Source organism: Labrus mixtus, chromosome 21 (assembly GCF_963584025.1).
Source record: "Labrus mixtus chromosome 21, fLabMix1.1, whole genome shotgun sequence".
Lineage (NCBI taxonomy): Eukaryota > Metazoa > Chordata > Actinopteri > Labriformes > Labridae > Labrus > Labrus mixtus.
The window spans coordinates 2,933,103-2,947,383 of NC_083632.1; positions in this window are offsets into that span (position 1 = coordinate 2,933,103).

Consider the following 14,281-nt stretch of genomic DNA (forward strand, 5'->3'; position numbering starts at 1 on the left):
ATGTGCATGAATGTGTCCGTGTAGCCCGTGCCCCTGCAGGCCGGGATGTGTCACCTCTTTGTCTTGTCAGTGTTAATGTGAGCATGGTCAGCCAGGCGTGGAGCTGCGACAGATCAGCAGATGATGAACCCCCTGCTTTACCCCACCCACTTCCACCTTCTCTCACCCTCATTTCCTCCCCCCTGCTCGCCCTCCTTTTCCCTCCGCGCGAAGATTAAATATCCTTTACGGTCCGGGCGTCACCTCTGGCATATGGATTTCTGATTTAATTTCAGGTCAGAACCTGTCCGTCACTGGTGCTAGGGCTCCGATGCATCACGGCGCCGGGGGACGCCCAGCGGGTGGCAGAGGGGATCAGCGGTGATCGCTGCTTACAGCGGGCACCTCACAGGCGTCACACTCATCGCTGAGAGCCATAATGTCACAGCAGCTCTCTGCAGCTTTAACCTGTGGCATTAAGTCTCAGAACAGCACATATATACAGAGATGTTGGGGAGGGGAGGGGTCAGTACAGAATAATGCAAACATGAAATGCCCAAAGGTAAAAGGACTCACGCACACATCTTCAGGACAGAGTTGACTTATCTCAGTTTCAGCAATTTATCTCGGCTGTGTGAGACAAACATGCCAACATTTCAGTCTAGTGGCCTTCATTAAAGCATGAACGTAAAATTCTCTGTGTGCAACCTTACACCTCTAGGTACGCAGAGGTTGTGGTAGGTGACTTTGGTTAAGCACAAATTAATGATTTGACATGCCGTCCTTGTGAAGACGAAAAACATGAAACTCTGACAGTCATAAGGTATTAACAAATAACACGTTTTAGAGCCAGAATTCTAAATACTCTACAAATGCTTTTTAAGTGCATAAGATTGTGATCTTTTTTTTAAAGTGAGGTTTGGAAATGTCAAAGAAATTGGTTTGAATTTGGTTCAAAACAAAGATTGAGACTTTTTTAAAAATGTAAATGCAATAACTTTAAAATCCGCGAGCTGCAGAAATGGCTGTATAACTTAACATTTGCACAAGTTGCATAGTTCAGAACACCTTTAAAGAACAGCGGTTTGCATCAAGTGAAGGTGGACTGCGTAGATTGTTGTGAAATGGGGGGTGTTCAGAGCAGGTTTTTGTGACGGTTGCAATTTTGCTGCAATGAAAAACCGGACTGACAAAAAAGGATTAAAGAAATTACAACACTTTTTTTTTTCAAAGGTTTACTTTTGGGCTTTTGCCTTTCATCTGATTGGACAATGGATAGAGTAAGAAATCAGGGATAGAGGGAGTGGGGAATGACAAGTGGGAAAGGAGCCACAGGTCGGACTTGAACCCGGGCGGCCCGCTCAGAAGACTATAGCCTCTGTACACGGGGCACGACCTAAACCTCTAGGCCATCTGCGCCCCCACACTTAATGAAACGGATGTTTTAAAAATGTGTCATCAGGGGATATGATTTGGTCACTGATAACAGGCAATGAATCATAGTATTGGCATATTTCTGTGCATGATCAAAGATAAAATAAATAGAGTATTTTATTCATACACATGGGGAAGCAGCAGTGAGCACCTCCTGCGAGATGACGGCTACCCGCTTCCAAGTTTTCGTGTTGCAGTAAGCAGACGATCGGGCCGCACCTCTGGACATTGAAGAGACGCCATTCCCCCTGTTTAAAGTTTATGTGGCATTAAATCATCCTTTGAAACGACTGTCTTTAAGGTGGAAGACATATCTTTGCTATAAGTTGACCTTTTCATTGCACAGCTATGTGCACAGCTCCACGTACACAGTAAACATTGTGGCTTTGCGGTTGAGACTGAGTAGTGCTGCTGAGCTGTGTTTGAAAGCTGAAGCAGATGCAGACCTCAGATTTCTTTCTTGATAACAGAATGTATGAAGCCAAGAGTTTGTAGTGATCTAAATATACCACCCTGAGTGTGATAAACCCTCACAGTGTGTAAGGGTGAAGAAGAGTTCCTCGCTGCATGTTTGGGCCTCAGATCGGTCAGATCAATTATTTTATGTTTAACTTTTTGAGACTGTAAAGGAAACTGATTCCACATATGAGCACACTGAGTACATGACTGTATGCGTGTCTAGTCAAAAACCCCCTCATGCTTCCTTCATGGTTAATACTGACTGTGGGGTGTGATGCTTTCACACGAGAAAATAATCGGCTTTGTTTTTCTGAATGGATGAGATATTAATGTCGGAGCTACGAGGCACGGGGTTCTTGAGTTTCTCAGCATAATATCTGAACCTTTGCAGGTCAAGGCGAGCAAATATCTAGTTGACTGAAAGTTAGGTTGAGACAGCATTTTAAGCACGGAGAACGCCATCAATGGGACTCCCTGCACCCTGCAGGAACAGACGAGTGACCTCACTCAGTCTCCGTCTGCTAATATTTACAATCCAGGTATCTATAACACATATTTGAACCCAATATCTGGAAAGTTCACAGAAACTACAAGACATTTGGAATCAATCTATTTTCTAATCATATAATAGCTTGTTGAAAAATATTAACAGAAGACCTTAAATTACATCCAAAAGTGGATTTTGGCGGCCTTGTAGCTTCAACAGTAAAATAACTACATATGAAGAATTCCTTTTTCTGCTTTTTATATTAAAAGGGAAGAATGTGCAACTTTTTGATCCAGTAGATGTCGCCCTTGAGCACCAGCATGAAACCAAAACAAACTGCTGTTTGGCCACGCCTCCTCCATACTGAAGCCTCCGCTCTCCTCTAGCGACACACTTCCAACCCCTCTCCACTCACGTTCACATGAAGGAGTTATGAACACAACATAATTAAGCACAAGCAGCAGACAGAAATGTCCTCTACTCGAGCTGCAATCAGCTGTGTCCTGCATTGTTGTGTTAGCATGCTAATGTTAGCACGCTTTAGTTAGCTCGTAGCTTCACATTGCACATAAATTGACACTGAATGACCGCGATCTAAAGACACTTAAGTGACATCCAAATAATCAGTGAGTATGTTATTCTTCTTTTCTCTACTCCTTGACTAAAACAGCTTTAAACACAAGGCCGTCCCGTCCATGTAAACACGGCTCTGACAACAACACAGCCGGCAGGACTCGAGCTTCTCACTCATCGTAGACAGTCATGACTCAGAGAGACTTTTACAGGATAGAGTGGATTTCTGCTGTTTTTATGTGTAACATGTTGCACATTCTTCCTTTAACTGCCGGTTGGGGTTTTGTTGCTGTTGTTTGGGTTCTTTTGTGTTTTTATGCTTTATTCTTGTGTATGCCACTGCACATACTGTATATAATAAATCACTTTGTAAACCATGTAAAGTTAAAGTTATCATTATTTTGAAGTGGGGTTTGTCCAATTAAAACAAGCAGAATGAAACATATCCACCTGCATGAGCTCTTGAATAAAGACAGACTTATTTCCTCTTACCGTTAAGTATTTGTCACCACAAAAATGCAGACACTGGAGGTGGATCCCCCCCTACGCATGCACGGTATGTTTGCTCTGGTGGTCTTCTTTGGTGTTAAAATTTGAGTGAGTGGAAGCCTCATGAGTCACGATATCTACTGACAGGCCCCTCATTATCTGATCACAGTCATCAGGTTAGTAGTCTGGGTTATGTGGTGGTGATCAGTGATTCATATTGGAAACTATTGCAGGTTAGCATCATGAATGCAATGTCTTATTTTTGTATTTACTTGCAGTTGCAGCGTCCTCCTCTTCTTCCTCTTCTTCATCAGAGTCTGTTTCCATCGTCCCACTAACAAACCTCCAGATCACAGAAGGTGCCCACCTCTCTGTTCTGGTTATGAATGGGTTAGACCTCAAGAGGTGTGTCAGAGTAGAACAGATTAAATATTCTGTCCGTTTTCAACAGGCTAATGGTCGAAAATAAATACTTTACCCTTACTATAAAAAAACATATCTTGTGCACTCTGTGTAATTTGCATTGGACTTAATTACCAATAAATTCATTTTTGTAAGTAAGACAGCGTACAAGAGTTTGCATGCAATGTTCTTAAGTACTTATATATTGTGACTTTGCTAATTCATCTTTATTTTGAGTCCCTAAAGATGTTTGCCAAATTGTATAACTTAAATATCATACTGGTAAGTGGGGATTGAAAGGGTAAAAAAAAAATAGAATTATTTTGCATGAATGTGCCCGCAAACATCATGCCACCCCTGCATAAGTCATTGCCCCAGGTCAGCCACCCCAGTTCATTTTTTATTTATTTTATTTAACCTTTATTTAACCAGGAAAAAGTCTCATTGAGATTAAAAATCTCTTTTACAAGAGCGTCCTGGCCAAGACAGGCAGCAGCACAATTACAGGGTTTCAGACATAAAACACAACAATGAAGCATTCATCAGAATCTGGCATTAATAACATTTTGATCAAGACTATTGATATATAAAATGAAGAGTAGTGGTCCCAGGACTGATCCCTGGGGCGCGCCTTTGGATACTACAAGGGAGCTAGAAGTGATGCCTTCTGCCTGCACGCACTGAGATCTTACTGAGAAGTATTTTTTCTTAACTCCACTCCCAGTCCTTAACTAGGGTGCGTTCACACATGCAGCTGATGTGTGAACACAGCAGGAAACGTTGAGAGTAAATTCACAGTGAGCAGATGGGCGTGGTGATCGACGTTTATATCCTGCAAGTGGTGAGATCGTAGTGAAGCTGTTTCATGCTCTTTTCTACTCCCTAGTATGCTCTTTACTTTACTTTTCTTTTCTTTCTTTGACATTCTGAATATGTGTGAATGAGCAGCTCTGGAAGATTTCAGGGACAAGCTGTCCTGAAACTTTCTAGAAATTTCCAGGATTGGGAAACCGGCTTATGTCTGATCTAAATCAGTCTTAATCAATTTCCCTAATATTCAAGTCATAGTCATCGTGCATCCTTTGACCTTTGACCTTGTTTGTAGTTGGCTTACACAAGATTGCCCCCAAAATGTAAATGGAAAAAAAAGAAACTTCTTTGTTGGGTTTCATACGAAATGCTTAACATTTGGATTTCCAAACCAGTCATAATATTCTGACTTCAGACACCCGAATGCTCTGGAGGTGTTGATGAACATAGCCATAGAAACGTATCTCGTATGTGTGATCTCACCCTCAGTCGACGCATCCACCATGACTGCTACAATCTTTATTTTAAAAAAACAAAAAAAAACGGTCCACTTGAGTTCCCCTTCTCCTGTCCGTTAAAAGTTTTTGTGTTTACTCCACCCAGAGGACCTCTGGCTCCGGCTGTTTGGCGCTCCTGTCATTCACCCGGCTCTCGGTGATGAAGGTGTGGTTGGCGGAGGAGGCGGTGGCGGTGGTTGTCGGGGATGTGTGATGTGTTGTGACAGCGGGAGCCGGGGCTGGCGGGCGGTCACCATGCGGCACCATATTGCCAGGCTCCCCGGGGACGAGGGATCAGCATGCCAGCCTTGCCAAGAAGTGCTAATAGGCGCAACACGTCTTGCTTTCACACATTAAGGCAAGCGAAGGGTGACAGATCAGAGCTGTGATACTGCCGCCTGTAAGGGGGAAAAAAAAGGGGCCACAGCGCCCGTTAGCCATGCAGCGCAGGCTAATGATGAAACCCCCGAGTCGAGCAATATGCCCACCAATCAACGAGCTTGATGTGTTCTCAGACGGACGTATCTCCGTCTCCGTCTTGTCACAGAGTTGAGACCGGTTCGTCCTCACTCTCCAGCGCAGCGATGCTCACCTCCATATTGTAACTGACAATAAAGCTACAAGTGTTGAAACGGGATCAACACTTTTCCAAGAAGACATCTCTCGTTCTCACCCCAAAGCCGCCGAGGTCAAGTGGGCTGCCCGGGGGCGGCAACACCTTTGTCACATCTGTTAGCAGAACCCACAGCTTGGATGCGAGTCCGCTGAGCTGAATGTTTCTGTGTGCCGAGGAAACGAGAGCGTCGGTGCACTCGCTTTGTTACTTCCACCTCGGGGGCCATATGGTTGATTTGGCAGGTTCTCAAACACCTGCCTCCGTTTGTTTGGCTCAAAGATTACTTGGATCTCTTTGGATTGGGTTTGTTTGAATGGCTCAATGAGTGATCTCAGTCTAGTTTATTGGAGGAGATATTTTTGTATTGTTAGTTTCCATAATTGATAACCAATAGTGGCAGAACCGCATGGAAAAGGAGCCCAAAGCACGGTCACATAAATCAGTCAAAACACAACATGTCTGCCAGTGACGGTGGATCAATACTTATTTGGTTTTACTTTTATTTGGAGCTTGGCACTTGGAGAATGGAACGGGCCTTTTACTGTTTCATTTCAAGGCTCAATTATATCTATTTGGTCTAACGTTTAGGGTTGTCTTTTTGACTTATTTTACTTTTTCTTATAGCTTTATGGCCTGATTCATGTTCCAGCATAAAATGAAAATCAAACTGTGTTTCTTTGTCTTCATCTTTGTGGTTAAAGAAAAATATTGAAGGTCTTTTCCTGTTTCATTATGACGAAAGCCTTGTTTCCGCTTGTTTTGAATATTCTTTCATTTCAGCAAATATTGGCCGCTAATACTTTGCTTTTTGGGATTCTGAAAACTGATTGTGTGATGTATTTGTTCTCAAATTCATTATTTGTTCAACCACTTGGTTTACTCTTCCTTTCCTGTTGTTACTGTTATCCTATCTGTTGCTTAATTGCGATTGGCAAACTGCGTCGAGGTGCGAGGTAACAAGACCTTCTGGATTCGGGTGAATTCCCAGCGCCAGCCGATGTTCAAGCTGTTTCCATTTCCTGTTTCTCCCACATCAACTCCTTTTCAACTGGAGCTTGAACAACTTGAAGTGGTTTTAGCAAATGTAGTTGTTACAATCCAGCCTTCAACTTTGACATACATGCACAGCGGTGATCTTGTATCGATGCCTGAATATTTTTTTCTGTATCTCAGACTTGTATTCGACCTTCCCAATAATTTTTCTGAGGCTAGGTGAATATCCTTTTTTTTCCCAGAGGGATATCAGCAGATATGAAATGAACCCAGCCAGCCTATGAAAAGGTCACTTCTTCCATGTCAGTGGGACAAAGATGAACTCAGTGTTACTGTGTCAGCCAGCAGAGAGACATTTCATAGGTGGATACCCTGCTGAAGACCCTCATGATATGTCAATGGCTGCCTTCTTCTGGATCAAATATTAAAGTGGAAGGCGGTGCTGACAGTAAAGAGCCGTCGCCTCCTCGAATAACTCCATCCGAACACTGACTGTTACCTTCTAACATCCATAATGCAGAATGTGTTATGGATAGGAACATGCTAATATGAATGTTTGTGCTATAATGAGACGCTGTGCGAGGCAAAATTTTTCATGCAGGATTCCAAAGCAAGTGCTGGGCTTTATACTAATGCAAAAATTAGACAATCATACATGAAAGTCCAATGAAAGATTCATGTAAACGACGGCTCATCTCCATGTGACGCCGAGAAGAACGATCTGTGGTCCTGGAGAGGTCACATGAAAAAATCAAGACTTTGCTTCTTACACTCGAGAGGGTGCGCAAGTCAACACATTCTGAACAGAATGGCTCGACTTCCTGGATACATTTAACATGCAAACACACATAAACAAATCATGTTTTCTCAACGCCAGGGCTTTTTTTTAGAAGACACTATATGGCCAAACGTGTGTAGGAGAAATCTTTACTATTTTTTGTTGCTTCCCCCCTCGTTCAGATCTTTGTAGGGCCCCAACCCTCCAGGTAGAAGTTTACAACTAATCTGTTTTAATAATACTAACGCTAAGAGTTTTGCATGATTAGGGGCGTGGCTGATTTGACTGACAGGTTGGTTCATTGTAGCGGTTTAACCACTTTAAGACCCGCCTCTGCTCCACCTCTTTGCCTGTTTCACTGAAAGGTTGGTAGAGTCTGAATTTCCAATATGGTGGCCACCGTTGCAGGGCTTCATAACACATCTTCAGAAACCAATGGGGGGGGGGGGGGGGGGTCGTCATTGACACCACATCTATTTTTTCCTAACATAAGCGATGGATCCAGACTTTTAGTCTAATGAAAGCAAATCCCGATTTAACACTTGGTTGGAGAGCAGGAAACAAAAGGAGTGGAGGCTGTTTTCTTTGCGGCACATGGTTTTGTGTTAAAATACAATGTTCTTATGTTCACATATTTTGGGCTTAATTCTACTTCTTCTTTTGATTATAGGTCTTCTCATCAGATAAGAATTCAAACATTGAAGCTCAAAACAATGGAAGCCCATTTCCACCAGTTAAAAAAATATAAATGAAAACTGTTGAGATTTTTTTTTTTTGCCATAAAATATTTTCCACTTTTTAGCTCATATTTATGACTTTGTGATCTCATAATTTCGATTTTTTAATCTTATAATTATCACTGTTATCTCATAATTTCGATTTTTTTTATCTCATAATTTCGCCTTTTTACCTCATAATTATGACTTTGTGATCTCATAATTTTGAGTTTTTATGTGCAAAAAGAAATCTCAACAAAGCCAAGTTTTCATTTAGATTTTTTTAACTGAAAGCGGCTTCCATACAAAACACTCTTTTACATCTTTTGCATTATTCAAGCCTTCCTTCTGCGCTTACCAAACTGTAAGTTAACGTCTCTTTCATCGTCTTTTTGTAATTCCACCTTTACACCTTGTAACTTGAGGGGCGATGTTTTTCCCTCGTTGGTCCACCTCTACGCCCAGCCCCCCCCCTCCCTCCCCTCCCTCCCCTCCATTGGCGCCTACAGTCCCCGGGGCCATGCTATGCCTGCTGAAGCGCTGTGCTGTGAGCGAGTGCGCTGCCTGCCATCAATATGGGTGAGTTACAGAGGTCAGCGGTTCAAACGCAGTTCACGCTTGACGCCGTCACCGACTGTGTCCTCCGCGTGTGCAGATTTAACGTATGCATGAGTGTGTATATTAGGATTGGTTCTGTGTGGGTTTTTCTTGCAGTGTGATCCTTGTATATAAAAATTTGGTTTGCGTGTTTACTCTCAGCGGCAGCACCAAGGGTTCGATCTCCAAAACCCACTGTGGGCCCCGTGCCAGCCGACATAATGAACATGATGTGAGTGAGGCATGTGGGACAGCAGAGCAGCGGGAGGTGATCAGCTGTATCACTTCAAATACATCACAGCCACTGGAGGGAAAATGTCAGGCGACGATCAATACTTTCCTCGTAGTGCTTGATCTTTAAGTGAGAATCTTTGTGCACATGCAGGTGACACGTCGAGAGCCCTGAGGAGGATAAATCTGGGAATTCTGACTTTGTTGTTTTTGATTTTATATGTAAAGATCAGCATCCATCCTGACTCACTTCATACAGCCCCATTCTTAAAAACATGGCGCCTAAAGTGCTTCCTACAGGAACAAACTCGGCCTGCATGATGAGATGAAAATATTCACTATAACTCAGTTTCTATCTGCAGTTCTTCATGTTTTATAAAACACCTGCGTTTGCTGCATGATTCAAACACAATCCAGAAAGCATTTTTTCACTTCTGAGCCGACACCAATTAATCTGAAGGCCGCTGTTGGATAGCTTGAGCTTCATTTTACTGCATCACAATAAAAAAAAGTATGGCCGTTATTCCCAGGAGTGTTTTCATAATCAAAGAAAAAAAAGAAAACCTTACTCATTTTGTAGCATTGCCTATGTCATATTTTGTCATATGTTTTCAGACAAGAAGAAAAAACACATTCCGAGTCATGTGATTCGAGTCCACACCTCTGCAGGTCATAATTCCTATGATCGACTGAACGTACATTTACTTTCTAGAAAATTGAAGAAATATGAGCTAGCTTACCAGATGAATCAAAGAGAAGAGCTAATGCTTCACTTGTGGTCAGCAGAGCCCTGTTTTTCATGGGGCCGCCATCTTTGTATGTAGCATCAAAAATGCCAAAGTCAAAGAGATGACTTCGGCAGATAGTGATTTTTGAATAACAAGCATTCTGATAGGCTGAGGAAATAGCCAATAATACACAGTGAATCAGCAGTGTTAGGAGAGTAGAGTTAGGTAGATATCACAATTTGACCAAAAATTTACTTAGGCAATTATGCTATGAGGCTAACGATTTGGTGAATTCAGAAAACGTGTAATTTGATCTCCAAAGAGAGTCAGAGTAAAAACCAAAAAAACAAACTTTGAGTCTCTGACTAGACTCTTCTCCTCTGTCGCCCCCCGGTGGTGGAATGAACTTCCAAACTCCATGTGATCTGCAGAGTCCCTCTGCACCTTTAAGAAAAAGCTAAAGACCCAGCTCTTTCATGAATACCTACTAACTTAATGATGATGGTCTCCATATTATTGATGATGATGATGGTAATGACGACTGTAGTGGCAATTTCTTCTTGTGTGTCATATAAAAATTGTCACTTGTGTCATAGGAGCCAACCTGTTCGTTCCTGATGCGTGTCCACTTTAATATACTCACAGATCCGTTGTTTCACTTGATTTCTTATTTTATTCGTAATTCCACTTTTCCAGAACATATCCGAAATGAATATATCAAAACTCATAACAAAAGGTCACGATCAAAAAACATTTGCTGAATGGCTCCTATATCTCCACCACAGTCCACAAACAAAAAAACGATCTACTTTTTTCTCACCACCTGTGCATCGCACCCAAATTAATTAACTCGGCTCCACCCATAACACAAAATACCTGCCAAAATAAATCCATTATTCACCATAAAGGTTTCTATGTCAAGTCAAGTACTTCGCATAAATTAATACTTATTTCTTACAACACAAAAAAATATACTCTATTAACACAAACTTAAACTATACTTCTGAAACTAAAGTTATCATGATTAAAATGGCCTCTACAACGATGGTTTTTGTTTGATAACGACGACTTATAAGATGGTTTCTATACTGATTAGAGCTCTCAAGAACTGCCCTCAATGTTGTGCTTTGCCTCTGGTCACTTCCTGTCAGCACCTGTGTGTCCAATCAGACTCAAAGCTGATCGTTTGCTCTTACTGACATTGTTCCCTTTTTTCTAGATCCTTGCTTGTGTTGTTCTTACTCTCTGATGTACGTCGCTTTGGATAAAAGAGTCTGATAAGTGACTTGTAGAATTGACTAAAAATGTAAATCCACATTGAAAGGATGGTTACACCAGTGGTTTCCAGCCTTTTTTGGTTCATCACCCCACTTCACAAAACTCCCCCAGACATCCAAAACACATTCAGCTTATTCCAATGGTTAACTGTTTTCATTAAATGTAGGGAGAACGTAGGGAAAGACGTTTAAAAGGATGTAAATCACAACTTAAATGTCTAATAACATAAAATGAGAAAACAGATGAATTCAGGTATGAAGCTGTAATGAGCCGAGCGTCTTTCTGTGAACACCTGTGATGCAATCAAAGAGTTTGTTTCTCGACTTGTCTCGACACAAACTGCAGCGTGTGAATGTGACCTCTCTAGAGAGTGCTGTGTGCTGATCACATGCAGCTCTGTGGTTTGTGTGGTTAATGTGGCCATCTAGTGGGCTGCTGAAAAACTTCCCCTTTGGAACCTATAAGTAAGGGGATAGAAGATTGTGTTTGTTGATTTTAATGTGGGAGGAAAAAAGGACACACTGGTGACCTCTCTTCCTATGTTGTGGTCCGTAATGTCTCACTAATAGTTACTACAGGACCTTTGACACAGTTATGCTCTTCTTATGGTTTTTCTACTTTTAGATGTTCATGACAAAGTGAAGTCTTTATCCATGACTTTATTAGTGGTGATTAAACTACATTTTGAGCAGCAGCTTAAAAAGTCTGAACAATCGACTAATTTTTCATTTCTCGTTCTACAAACTACATCTGAAAACTCTACGACAAACAGCCAATCACGATGTACTCTATCATCATCACACAAACGTACATATTGTGCTGATGCAGGACCCCGAGCAGATCTGGGTACCCACACCGAGCCTGGTTGTCAAAATGTTGAATACTTTGATTTTTTGATACCCCGTGTTTTAAAATGATAAGAGCTCTGATGTTAAAATGTGCAATAGAATCAAAAAGAACCAAAGCGTTAGAAAACAACAACACAGATCCTGAGTCATATTTTCAACCAAAAGCTGCAGCGGGGGAAAGAGAGGACCCGGTCTAAGCTGCACTAATACGTTAACATAAGAAATGTTGGAAATGCTTTTGTGCAATCGAGCATCTGCATGCAAATTTTGGTAATTGACAACAACAAATTACCAAATGGGGGTGTAGGACTTCTATTTTTGTCATCATGGTGTTGAAACAGGTATCGGTATCATTTTATTGTTACTAGGATCACATAGAAGTTTAAAATTCTGGTTTTAAGACACAAGCAGCAGTCAAGAGGTCATGCTCGGAGGATTACTGGAAGTACAGAAACAAAAAAACCCTTGTGATTTTTCTAAGAACTGTGTGTAAGTGTGTGTGTGTTGAAGGGATGTGTCGGTGTATTCTTCACAGAGGAGTTGTTGTTTTTGATCAGCGAGCAGAAGAAGCGCTGTTTTTGGTGACTTATTGACTCGACTTGTGTGGTTTTTCTCTGTTAGTTCTTACTGCAGGTTGCACTGCGTGTGGAGCTTCTCTTGTTAGTCTATGGGGTTTGTGGTTTTGTGGCCCCGGATGGGAGGGTGCATTTCTCTTTTTCCTGAGGTAGGCTGCGTATTGAGGTTAGCGGCACAGAGCTAAACATGGAGGAAACAAGCCTGGTATGAAGGCTGAAGCAGGAAGGCCGCGATGTGAGGTAAACAAAACAACACGGGTCAGGGGATTTTGTGTGTGTTTGTGTGTGTGTGTGTGTGTGTGTGTGAGTGTGTGTGTGTGTGTGTGTTTCTACATCCGCTCCTTAAAGGGCACCAAAGCCTGGTGATTTGAACATGTTGAAATGTGCTCTATTTTTATGACTTCCGGTGGATCGCTCGAGCAGCTCTGCAAGAATGTTTTATTTTGTGTGCAGATTAAAAAGGACAAAAAGGGCTCCTAATGAAAAGCTGATTTCTAACATTGAATATTTGTTATTTATTTTTTACAAGCTGGTCAAATTTTGTCATAAAGTCTAAAAAAAAAATGGAACATTGTGTGAATTTCCTCTTTCTAAACACATTTAAATAAAGTAACCAAGGAGGTTTTATTGGTCAAAACCATCAAGTTTAAGGTTACACATTCATCATGAAGCATGTTTTAAATGAAGCAGCTGATTAATAAAAAGGGCGAAGCGGTCCATGGAATAATATTGTTCATTACTGCAGTGATCTGTGAGGTCATTCTGCAGATTTATATTTAGCAGTATGATGATGAACTTTGAAAAAAAATCTTGAATTCGGGTTTCTATCATTGAGTGCTCCGAATATTTGATTATTATTATGTCTTTTATTCAAACTCGAAAATCAGTGAGAGCATGGCCTTCATGTTCAATGACGTCGAGCGGATAAAAATATTAAAATAGCAGAGAGGACTCCCATGATTCGCCATGGCCAGCCTCAACGTGATCTTTAGTTATTGTATCGAGGTGGTGAAAGTTACATAATGGGCCTTTAAAGTGCTTTGTAGTGAAGAACAAGTGGATGGTGCAAAGAAGCCAAAAGTAGATCGACTAACATGGAGGAAATGTGAGGCGGTAGCTTCCCGTGCAAGTCTCGTCTCACAGAGAGAGAGGACCATCCAACTTTCCTATACAGCATGCAATGATGGACTCTGTAAGCATCACCTGATGAATCTACCTTCAGAGTGGGAAAACTGTATCAAGGTGTTTTAAAGATGCAGCTGAAGCATGCCTGTGCAAAGTATATATATCCCTTAATCCAACACAGAAAAAAAAGTTGCCTGAGTGGGAAAGTGAGTTTTTTCTGTGTTGTATAATATTAAATCAAACGGGTTTAGATTTTGATTGTTTTAAAAAAACAACTAGCTACAAACCAAGCCAGTGCACTTGGCTTAAAATCTGCTTAATTGTGTGGAGGCTGTCGTCTCGGGCGGGCGGCCCGGGTTCACGTCCCACCTGTGACTTCTTTCCCGCATGTCGTTCCCCACTCTCTCTCCCTGATTTCCGACTCTATCCACTGTCCTATCTCTCCATTAAAGGCATAAAAAGCCCAAAAATTACTCTGTAAAATCTGCTTAGTTGATACAATGACATATTGTAAAGTAAATAAAAGTATATGTGAGGGTTTCTGTGCTCTCTTCCAGTCGGTCTTCTCTGCTGAGGTGAACACTGACAAGACATTTGTTGCATTTCATACCAACACCAGGGTGGTAACGATGACTGATGTCATGATCAGGCCTGACTGAAACTAAC